The sequence below is a fragment of the Nuphar pumila genome, chromosome 8 (genome assembly GCF_984573655.1).
Source record: "Nuphar pumila chromosome 8, dmNupPumi1.hap1.1, whole genome shotgun sequence".
In the NCBI taxonomy this organism is placed as follows: Eukaryota; Viridiplantae; Streptophyta; class Magnoliopsida; order Nymphaeales; family Nymphaeaceae; genus Nuphar; species Nuphar pumila.
The window spans coordinates 47,782,563-47,794,688 of NC_143256.1; the positions used below are offsets into that span (position 1 = coordinate 47,782,563).

At 34.7% G+C, this 12,126-nt stretch overlaps 1 non-coding gene across 1 annotated transcript; it reads right to left on the reverse strand.

The window, feature by feature from the left end:
- Nucleotides 1-10,829: 10,829 nt before the first annotated feature.
- Nucleotides 10,830-10,934, reverse strand: LOC149829926 (small nucleolar RNA R71). Its single transcript, XR_016433935.1, has one exon. It is a non-coding gene; the product is annotated as a small nucleolar RNA R71 (small nucleolar RNA).
- Between the last annotated feature and the right edge of the window lie 1,192 nt (nt 10,935-12,126).

Here is a 12,126-nt window from a genome sequence, read left to right on the forward strand (position 1 = left end):
GACTATAGATTCATCTATTGATCAAGGACAGATTTGTTGATTCTTTTCCGGATGAGCAGTTATTTCATGTCAAGCGTTTACCTTGGTTTGCGGATATCGTAAATTTTCTGGTTACTAGAGAGTATCCTGCGCACTGGAACCGGAATGAAAAAGATAGATTTTTTGCGCAGGTGAAACATTATTTTTGGGAGGAACCAGAATTATTTAGATCCTGCCCGGACCAGATGATTCGGAGATGTGTGCCCGAAGAAGAGTATCATTCCATTTTATCATTTTGTCATTCTTTAGCTTGTGGAGGTCATTTTTCTAGTCGGAAGACCGCTGCAAAGGTCCTTCAGTCTGGATTTTGGTGGCCCACACTTCATAGAGATGCTCACGAATTCTGTAGGAAGTGTTTGCGATGTCAGCAAACATGTCGCATTACCAAGCGCGACATGATGCCTCTTTTACCTATTCTGATTGTGGAAATTTTTGATGTTTGGGGCATTGATTTCATGGGTCCTTTTCCGCCATCATTTGGATTTACATATATTTTAGTGGCAGTTGATTATGTTTCAAAATGGGTCGAGGTTGTGGCCACCCGGACCAATGATCATAAAGAGGTGCTTAGGTTTATCAAACACAACATTTTTAGTCGGTTCGGTGTTCCTAGAGCGATCATCAGTGATGGTGGTACGCACTTTCGTAATGTGCAGGTAGCTTCCTTACTTAGGAAATATTCTGTGCATCATCGGATTGCTACACCTTACCACCCACAAACCAGTGGCCAAGTTGAGGTATCTAACAGGGAGATAAAGAGGATTCTTGAAAAGACAGTCAGACCAGACCGCAAGGATTGGTCTCAGCGCCTTGATGATGCCTTGTGGGCTTATAGGACTGCTTTCAAGACCCCGATTGGTATGTCACCATTTCGATTAGTTTTCGGGAAACCTTGCCATCTTCCTGTTGAGTTAGAACATAGAGCATATTGGGCTATAAAAAAATTCAATTTCAACATGACCCAAGCTGGAGTCGAGAGAAAATTACAGTTGAGTGAGCTAGAGGAATTGCGTAATGAAGCCTATGAGAGTGCAATGATTTACAAAGCTCGAACTAAGCATTTTCATGATCGATATATTGTTAGGAAACAGTTCGAGCCTGGGCAAAAGGTATGGCTTTATCATTCACGTCTTCATCTTTTTCCAGGTAAGTTGAAGTCAAGATGGAATGGTCCATTTGTTGTGCATAGGGTGTTTCCATATGGAGCGATAGATCTTTTTGACCCTCGTAAGGGTGCTATTTTTAAAGTAAATGGGCAACGGCTGAAGCCTTATATCTCAGATATTGTGACAGGACAAGACATTGAGGATGTTGATCTTTTAGAAGTTTAGGACTCACACATGTTTGTATATATTTTAAAAATTTTGTAAATATTCATAGAAAAACAATTTTTTAAAGAGTACTTTCATATAGTTCATGTGCATAATTCATAAATCATGATCAGGGTAGACATATTTTCACATTTTCGATTTCATTGAGTTTACTTTCTTTCCCTCATTGATTTTATCTCATATGCATTCACTTAGTTTCACATAAGCATGGGGGAATGCCACTGGGACAGTGTAATTCAAGCATGGGGGAGGGTGTAGTAGCTCACCAGAATATTTTTGTCTACGTTCTTGCACATGTTTACACATCTCTCATAAAAAGTAGATTTTTAAAGAAAGAGTTTGAACTTATATGATTGTTATTTCAAATCTGATGTTTTTAGAGGATTTTTAAGCCCCACAAATTTTTTTTCTGACATAGATCTAAAAATTATGGTTGTTTATGCGGATTTCGAAGAAATGATGATAGATACATGTTAGAATTTATTTTGAATCATAAATATGAATATGCACAGTTCTATTTGTGAAAAACTAAGCAAATGAACAAAAGTGTAAAAATGAGCTCAAAAGAAAAAAATATAGCATGTGTTAGGTTGTTTGGATAATTCCACAATCCTTAGTAGATGGAACTTAGATGTAAGTTGAAACTTTTAATTCCATTTTCGAAAAGGAGAGTGGAAAACTTCGTGATCCTAAGTAACTGAGAACAGATACAAGATGAAATGTTTGATTCTCATGTTATAAGGGTGAATGAAGGAAGTCACTTTTATGTCTTAGTTGATATCTTTTGGTATGAAAAAGTATAGAAGATATTGACATTGCACAAGGCATAGAAGCAGACCACACACAAGCTATATGAGAAAAATAAGTGCGCATAAAGAAAAAGCGTGGAAAGAAAAAAAAAAGAAGATAAAAGAGCTTTAAAAGAAAGAAAAGTTCAATGTTTAGAAGTGTAATTGAGAAAACCTGAGCAGAAAACATATGAGTGAGGATAAGTAAATAATAATATGTTTTTATTGGATTTTCTAAGAATAAAACATAAATAATTGTGATATTTAGAAAAGTGAAAGAAATTCTTTTTCTGTGGTGGTATATAAAAGATTCTAATTATATTTTGATTTTGAAATAATAGGAAATATTTGTGAAAACAAAGTCTTTAATTACCTACTGCTTGTGAGGATGTGTAATATTATGCATACATGACAGAGATGTTTGTGGGTAGCATCACTGCAAACCCTCACGAGACCTTACTCGTCCACTGGGGTAACCCAGGGGGTGAAAGGGCTTGTTGCATGAGCTAAATGCAACCGTGATTCCTACGAAAGTGAGTTAGGTGATAGTTTGATTTCTTGCATTTTTTCTAGTTTGCTCGAGGACTAGCAAAACATAAGCATGGGGGTATTTGATCATGCATATAATTCAGGGTTTATTAACATTTAAATATGCATGATTTTATGAAATAATGTTTCAAAAACCCAATATTATGTTAGTTTTTGAGTAAAAGTGCTAAAATGATTTAAAATTAGAAAATGAATAAAAAATAGTTTTATTTTACATTCTTATGCCTATTTTAGTTTTTTTAGTGATTTTAGTTTTTATTAAAAAGAAAAAAAATTTAGAGAAAATAGTTTTATTCATTTTAAGTGTTGTTTTTAGAAAAGAAGAAAAATATAGTAGATGAGTTTGTGAAGATCTTTTATAGTTTGGTTTTTGAAAAGTTTCACAGTTTTCTTTACTTTTGAAAAGAATAAAAAAAAAATAATAATAATAATAAATAAGAATACAAACCGGGTGGAACCGGTTTGTATTTCTAAAAAGTAGCAAGTGAAAACCAAACCGGCTGGAACCGGTTTGGAAGTTTTGAAATAAAACAATGGTTGTTTCAAACCGGTTCCAACCGGTTTGAACCCTTTTAAAAAGGGGCGTAAAGCAGATCAGAAGGGGCTCCAGTTTTGTGTGCCAAAAATTTTCTTTTCCCCCTCTGTTTTTCATCTCTTCCTTCTGTTTTTCCTAATTGCCGGATTCCCTCATCTCACGTTACTTCTTCTTCTTCTTCTTCTTCTTCTTCCAGCAGCAGCAGCAACTATTCATCATCCGGTGGCAAGGAGATCTTCAATCGATGGCGGCGCCTGAAGTGGAAGCCACCTCTTCCTTCCTTTTCCGGTAAGTAATTCCTTCTACTACTTCTTCTTCTTCTTCTTCTTCTTCCAATTAGTTTTCTTCTTCTTTGTTTTTAATTCTTTCTGAAGGATAATCTGCTGAATCTTAATTTCAAAAAAAATAAAAAATAAAAAAACAGAAAGAAAGAAAGAAAATAAAACAGATCGGAATCGTGAAGAGTTCCAGTCTGTATTTGAATTCCGGTCTGTATTTGAATTCCGGTCTGTATTTGAACTCCGGTGACTATCTGAAATTCCGGTGGATGTCTTCTGTTAAAGAAAATCAAAACAGAAAGAAAAAAAAGTTTTGTTTACTCGATCATTTCTGTTTCCAATTTTTTTTCCGATCTTTGATTTTTGTAATTGATGTTGTAGTTAAATGAACTTTGATTCGAGATTTATAGTCTGAAATCCATAATGTCACCGGATTACAATACTATGATCTAAAAATTTTTGATCGATCACCTAGATTGATGTCTGTGTTTTTTTCCGGCGATAATTTTTCCGGCAATCAAGATTGAATCCAATTTGTGTTCGGTTACCTGATTTCAATCAGCTAGAAGTTCAGATTAATATCTGATTTCTAGTGTTTAATACATCTGATCTGTTTTTAGTCGAACTCTCTTCACATTTGCAATGAAAACCTGAGCCTTCTTGAATTGCCGGAACTATCTCTGAATCCATAAACTGATTGAGTATTAGTGGATTTTCTGTTCTCAATTAGATCATGTCTGTTTTTTTTCTTTTTCATTCAGTTCAGTTTTTCTTTTAAATTCCTTTTCTTTTCATTTTGATAAAATCCTGTTTTTTTTTTTTTAGTAAATTCATATTCATATTTTCTGTTTTGCAACATCCTGTTTCTGTTTTACATTTTATTTTCTATATTTTTAGTTGACATAGGTCGATTTGTTGTTTGTTTTTCTTCCAAGGATTTCTCTTGTTTTGCTTTAGTCAATATCTCTTACAAATGTGTTTCTTTTGCTATGTCTGTGTAAGTTTTCAGCTTGTTTTTCATTAAGTCATTCCTTGATGATTAAAATTCTTGATTTTACTGTTTTCAAAAGTTCTAGTGTTGTATTTTTTTCAATATTGTAAGTGCATAGCTTGTTAATAAAGTTTTAATTGTCTTTACCGTTCATTAATTGAAATAATTAGATTTCATAAAGTGGAGTGTTAGTTACTTGTGTTAGTTAAGGTAGTTTCAATTGTCATGGAAGTCTTTTGATAATATTCTTCAGTGTTCTTTAACATTTAGCTAGTTAATATAGGTTTCTATTTCTATCTCTGGTACTGCTCGTGTTCGTTTTATTTGTGCAGGTTCGCACAGGAGTGGAGCAGAAGCGATTGCATGACATGGGAAATGCAAGAATAGAAGATGTTTTTCTCTTATTTTAGAATTTAGGAATTTAATTGGGTTTGTAAATATTGCACTTTACGCCCTCTGCGAAGGGTATTCATTTGTTGTAATAGTTAGTTGTCTTTACTTTTCTTGAATATTTTACATTTCAAATAATTCGGCAATAAAGATTAGTTAGATTTATGTGTTTGAATACAACATATTCTCGTTCCCTGAGTTCGACCCGATCTCATCCACTAGTGAGAACCGGTTTTTATTATTTGATGTCTGGTTTTCACATGCTTTTCATATAAAAATCTTTTCAAAATTACAACGATTTAAAAGAAGACATCAAACACTGAATCCCTCTTTTCAAAAATCATCATATTTTCTTTAAATATTTTTCTCTTTTATCAGAATTTAATCTAAAATTAATTCAATATATATACCAATGGCCATAGTCAGGGTATATTGAGAGTTAATTTCATTTTGAAATCTATAAAAATGTATTTTATTCTTCACTTGAATTTAAATGTGGTTATTATATAATATATTCAATGACCATAGTCAGGGATATATTATATCTTCAACCTCATTCTTAATTCATTTAAAGAATGGAATAACTTTTCAAAATCCTATTTCAAAATTGTTCAAATTCATTTCATCATTTAGGATAGAATTGCATCATATTTTCAAAATTTCCTTTTAAAATCCAAGTGATTGTGAATATCTCTTCTTCAAATTCCTATTTCAAATCTACCTCATTTCCAAACTTTGAAATCAAATTCAAAGTTTAAAATTCAACTTGATTCATTTTATAAAATTCCAAATCCAAGTTCAAAGTCCAATTTGACTTTGAAAATCATTCTCAAACTCAATTTTGAAATTCCAAATATCCAAAGTTAGATCCTAATCCCAACTTGAATCCGGATTTTCAAGTACAATCCCCATTTTTGGATCTCAGACTTTAGATTCAAATTCTATTTTAGGATCCAGAATTCAACTCCCATCACTAGATCTTAGGTTTCAGATCCAAAATCCATTCTAGGATCCAGAACCCAATTCTACATTGGATCTCAGATTTCAGATCCAAATCCATCTTAGGATCTAGATCCCAATTCTACTTTTTGGATCTCAGACTTCAGATCCAATTCCATTTTAGGATCCAGAATCCAACTTCACTTTGGATCTCAGACTTCAGGTCCAAATCCATTTTAGGATCCAGAACCCAACTTTACTTTGCATCTCAGACTTCAGATCTAAGTCCATCTTAGGATCCAGATCCCAATTCTATTTTTTGGATCTCAAACTTCAGATCCAAAATCTATCATGGCTTCCAAATCTTAGATCCAATTCCATTTAAAATTCAGAATCCAATTTCATCTTGGATCCCAGAGTTCAGATCCAATTCCCGTTTTGGATTCTAAATCCAGAATTCAAAATTTAAAAATCTCAATTCTATTTAGAATCCATACTTTGAATTCAAATTCCATTCTGAATTCCAGATTTCAAATCAACTTCCATTCTCAATTCCAAATCCAATTCCATTTCATCCCAAAACTCAAATCCCATTCCCATTTAGGATTCTAAATCCAAGAATTCAATCTCCTCCTGAATTTCAACTCTATTTAGAATCCAGACTTTGGATCCAAATCACATCTTGAATTTCAACTTTCAAATCAATCTTACTTCTCAATTCTATTTTTCCACAGTTTATTTTGATTTCAAACTCCAAAAGTTAGAATTCAATTCCATTTTCATGTCTATTCTGATTCAAAGTCCATTTATGACTTTGAAGTTTCCTTTCTTCTCCTTTTATCTCAACTTCAGAATTATTTCTTTCAAAGCCAAGATTTATTCTCAGACTCTGATTACTCTAAAAACTTGGAACTTTAAATCTTAAAGTTCTAAGTTAGAAACCATTCCTTCACTTTATCATCAGATTCATCTCAGAAACACTTGGAAAATTTCAAATCATTTTTAAAAAGAGCATACATCCTTGCATTTGCACAAGCATGATTCTTTGTGCATTTAGACTTAGAATAGATTCTTAGATAATTTTTTAGCAAAGTAAAAGGCATGAAATTCGACCCTTGGTTCGATTACCCCTAGTAAAGGCGCCAGGAACAGTCGAACCTCGTACCGACGAGCGGATCCCGTCTCCCAGTTTTCCCGCAAATATTTCAAAACGGAGGCAAGTTATTTTCTCAAATACTTTCAAAATTAAGGTCAAGTGAGACCCCGCAAAAGAGTTCCTCTCTCTCTTCTTTTCTCTTCTCTCTTTCTTTCTGCCTTTTATTCTCCTCCCTTTTATTCTCCTCCCTTCAAAAAGGAGGAAATAGAGGTTGGAAAGGAAAAGAGAAGGAAGAGAGAGAACATTACGAGAGGAAAAATTTTGCGATGATCACAAATATTTAGTTAATGTGTTTTGTTTTCTTAGTGTAATTAGATTCATTAAGGTTTTGTGCAAGTTATATTTGTCATTAGCATAATTTTCTTTGCTTAGTTTTGCAATTTTATGTTGGTTATGTGAAAATTTTTATTGTTATTTGATTAGTCGTCTTCCCCAAGGTGGGGCGTCAGCCATTACTGCTCCATTAGAGCTCTAGGCTGTTTTTATTAAGTGGTTTGTGTCTTTAGAAAGTGTCTTAGAGTGTTCAGGTTCATTGGTATAGCTTAGGAGACGTTTTTGTGTAATAAAGCAAGTTGGATTCTAAGATTATGTCAATTAATGTGTTTTAGAATATTTATTTAGTTTTTTTAATGTTTTCCTTGCTGTAGTTGAATATTAATTGTTTAGGTTAAGATAGTATCATTGTATTAGCTAGGTGTTAACGTTTTTAGACGAAGAGTAAAAAAATAATTGGAGTGGAAAACGTTTTGTTTAGAAGAAAAAAAATCTGCTGTCTTCCAAATTCGTGCATACTATTTTGGAAATATTTTGAACATTTACTCCAATCAAGAGAGAAAGTTTCTCCTTTTAATATTTTTGGAAACACCATTTGGATTTCAAAGATTTACTAAAAGATTGATACACGATTTTTGGGATTGAAAGTAAAACTTATTCTTTCTTTTTAAAAGATCACTAAAAACGTGTTCAAGATTTTTGGAAAGGTTTTCAAAAAGTACTTACCGTTTTTGAAAAGCAAGGTTGGAAACGTGTGGTCCCCTCTGTGAGTTGGATGTTTTCAATTCTTTATGACCATTTGATTTACCAAGCAATTAAGGTAAGTTTATCCCTCTTGATTGGACGTTTTTATCAAAATCAATTTGTTCCAACTATTTGCTAGCTCCTAATTATTACCTTCTTCTTTAGTAACTTATATTAGGTGTATTAATTAGGTTTTAAATATTTAAATTAATAGTATTAACTTTAGATTAGTAGATAGTGTCTTATTTAGGAAGGCCTTAACTAGGGTTTCTTGTATTAGGCGTGTAATTAGTGGAGTCATTAGCTTTAGTCTTAATTAATTAAGTTTTAATTTTAAGTGTTTAAATTAGCTAATGTCTAAGATAGTCAACCTAACCTAACCTAGTCAATCTAGTCAACCCAGTTAGGTGTGTCGTGTCCCTAGCCTAAGTCGAGTCCACCTAGTGAACCCAGTCAATCTAGCCAAGTGTGGCGTGAGCCTAATCCTATCTTAAACCCACCACTCTTTAGCATTTAGTGGTTTAGTACATTTATTTTTAAGTATATTAACTTCAGTATAAGTAGTGTAGGTTTTCTTTTAATCGATCTAGTAGAGTGGAGCATTGCTTGTTTAAGGTGTGTTTGATACTTGCTTTGTTTATGTTAGTAACTTAATTAGTTCATTTGCATTTAGCTTGTATTAATTGCAGTCACTCATTCATATAGTTAAGTGCATGTTTAAGTACATTAGTTACAATTGCATTATTAGTTCATTTTGTTTTTAGTCATAAAGTGCATATCATATTTCGTTTTTATTTCATTTCGCATCATTGCATTTAACATCAGCATACAATCTGTCATTTAGGTTGCATTAGGTTTAATTTGCATTATTTAGTGTTTAAATAGATTTATAAAGTGAATAGTGCATTCAAAACAAAACCCGATTTTTGCCGTATCGCACTGTCATCATTTCCTGTGCAAAAATTTCGAGTTTTTAAATTTTTATTTTTCTATTCCCTTTACTAGTGTGTTAACTGCCTACATACCAAATTTCAGCTCGATCCGAGTTGGGTTGGTCTGATTTTTAAGCGTTTTGTGAAAACTGCTTTTTCTGGTTTTTAAATTTCGGGACTTGCGATATCCTGATTTTTCTTCATTTTGAAACGCTTATATCTGGAGTTCCAGATATCATTTTTTCATTCTGTAAAAACTGTCAAATTATTTAGTCTGTTAGTTACAGAACAGAACCAAATTCGGGAAAATCGGACTTCGTTTGCTATGTTAAACAGTGGTTTTCCAAAGAGTTGTCAGAAGTCTCTTTTACACTAGTTAGGGGCATCTTAGTAATTTTATTGTTTTCAGCATTTTCGTACTGTTTTGAGGATTTTATGCATATTAGGAGCTGCAGCTGCATCATACAGCATTGTTAGACTTAGGTTAGTTAATTGTTTTCTCATAATTAGGATTTGTTCTATTAATTTCTTGAAAATTAGATTTAGTTTCATTTATAGCTTGCATCATTAGCATAAGTTATTAACCATTTATTTTCCTTTGTTTTTAGGTTGAAAGGCATACTCATTTCCAGGGTTTAGTGTCTAAGTGCGAAGATTGAATAACTGGCGAAAGGACCAAAATACCCTTGGCGTGCAACTGAAGATTGAATTGCTTTTTTATTTCATTTTAGTGTTAAAATTGTAGTTGTATTAACTTTGTAATTGTAGATTGAGATTTGAGATTAATAAATTAAACTTTTGAGAGATATTCTGAGTAACTCCTGTTCCTTGAGGATTCGACCCGCACTTACCACTTCATGGAAAGTCGGTTTTTATATCTTTGGTTGACAATTTTCCAAAGCTTTTATTGAAAATTATTGTTTTAAAAATACCATTTCCAAAAGATCAACCAAATTTTGGCGCCGTTGCCGGGGAACGGCGAATTACTTATTTTATTTCTTAGAGTTTGATTTATTAATCTGATTTAGTTAGTTACTTAGTTGTTTAATTTTCTAGTTAGTAGGATTAGTAAGTGAATATAGGATTAACATAGTTAGTAAATATAGGATTCACGTACTGTTCTTTCTAGGATTCACTTTATATTCATTCTGCAAGGAGCGATTAGACAGGTGGGTTTTAGAAAAACTTAATTGTGATTTCATGTATTTATCTTTTCAGTACTTTAGAGTAGTTTAATTTGTTATTTCATTTACGTAGTTAGATAATTCTGACATAATTAGTTTAGCATATTTGTGTAGTAGTTGTTCTATTTGTGTTATTTATATTTTAGTACCTGTGTTAGTTTAGATTTAGATTTAGGTCGTGTGCTTACATCTGGTCTTAGTACCAGTGTATGCAGGGGTGACAAGGTCTAGGAACACCATTACATCCATTTGTTGACAACCCAGAGAGAATTTTACATTCTCATCGAAGTTCGACAACAATGGCTGACATGGATCCTCCACCTCCACCCCCAGTTCATCCACGTCCTCTGCAGAAATACTTCATTCCCATAGACTATGTCCAGGCATCCTGCATTCAGAGACCCGATGTAGGAGCGCCTCACTACGAGATTAAGGCTAGCATTATCCAGATGCTCCCATCTTTTTATGGCCTTAGTCACGAGGATCCCTACCAGCATTTAGATGAATTCCTCGAGATCTGTTCTACTGTAAAGATACAGAATTTCGACAATGACGCTTTGAGGTTGAATCTATTTCCCTTTTCATTGAAGGCCAAGACCAAGTATTGGCTAAAGTCCTTAGATTCTGTAGAAATAGAGTTGTGGGATCAGTTACAGCAGGAGTTTCTTAGGAAATACTTTCCCATTGGTTGTACGAACCAATATTGTAGAGCCATCACTAGCTTCTAAGAGCTAGATGGTGAGCACTTTCATGAGACTTGGGAGAGAATGAAGGATCTCCTCAGGAAATGTCCCCATCATCAGGTGCCGAGATGGCAACTGGTGCAGAGCTTCTACGATGGATTGTCTGACAGGAATCGTCATATGATCGACTCTTCATACAGGGGGACATTCATGTTGAAGAGCGAGGATGAAGCATGGAGGTTGTTTGATACATTGGTCGAGAAATCCCTCCACCATGCTTCGAGCTCTCATTCGGATAGAGCCACACCCAGCATTCAGAAGAAAGCTGGTGTTCTTGAGATTGGTCCATCTACTACACTACAGTGCAAGGTAGACATGATTGCTCAGAAGCTGGACCAGCTTCTCTCAGGACCACCCACTACCCAGCAGGTGTGTACTCTATGTGCCAGTTCGGCACATGATATTACTGAGTGCCCTTCGGCAACTCAGTACCCTGAATTTGTTCAAGAACAAGTTCAGGCAGCTCAAGGTTACGTCAGACCGCCGAACAACCCATTCTCATCTACATATAATCTGGGTTGGCATAACCATCCCAATTTTTCATGAAAGAATCCAGTCTTTCATGCAGATGCCTACATCCTCTCAGCCAACTCGGCCGCCATCTTTTTCTCTGACATTTCCGAGGCCGAGTTATTCTCAGTCTTCCTCATTTCCTCCCCTGATTCAGCAGGAGTCTGCCCCGCAAACATCTTTTGAGGAGAGACTTCTCCAGGCATTCCAAGAGGTGAAAACCTCTAATCAGAATGCCTTCGAGAAGTGTAGCCAGATATTGAGCTCACATACGCAGTCCATTGCGAAGTTAGAGTCGCAAATGGGACAGTTAGTAGAGGCGATCAGTAGAAGACCCGAGGGTACATTGCCGAGCTAGGCTGTCATGAACCCGAAGGGCAAGGACCAGATGACTGGAGGCCTATTTCATGATGAGTCACAGCAGCAGGCCAAATCTGTTATGGCCCTGAGGAGTGGACGTGAGTATCACGTCGAGAGCAGAGAGAGAGAGTAGAGAGAAAATAGAGGAGCCAAAGACCATTATTTCACCTTCGTCGGCTGAGCCATCATTATCATCCCCGTCCCCATCATCATCATCATCTTCATCCTCAGTGCAGAAGAAGGATATGAGCGAACCCTCTCACAAAGAGGAGGAACCACCCGAGTATATTCCCCCACCACCCTATCCTAAAGCACGAGAGTCTCCCAGATTTAGAGGGAAGTAGGGTGCGAAGATCCAGGACATGCTGGACATCTTCAAGCATG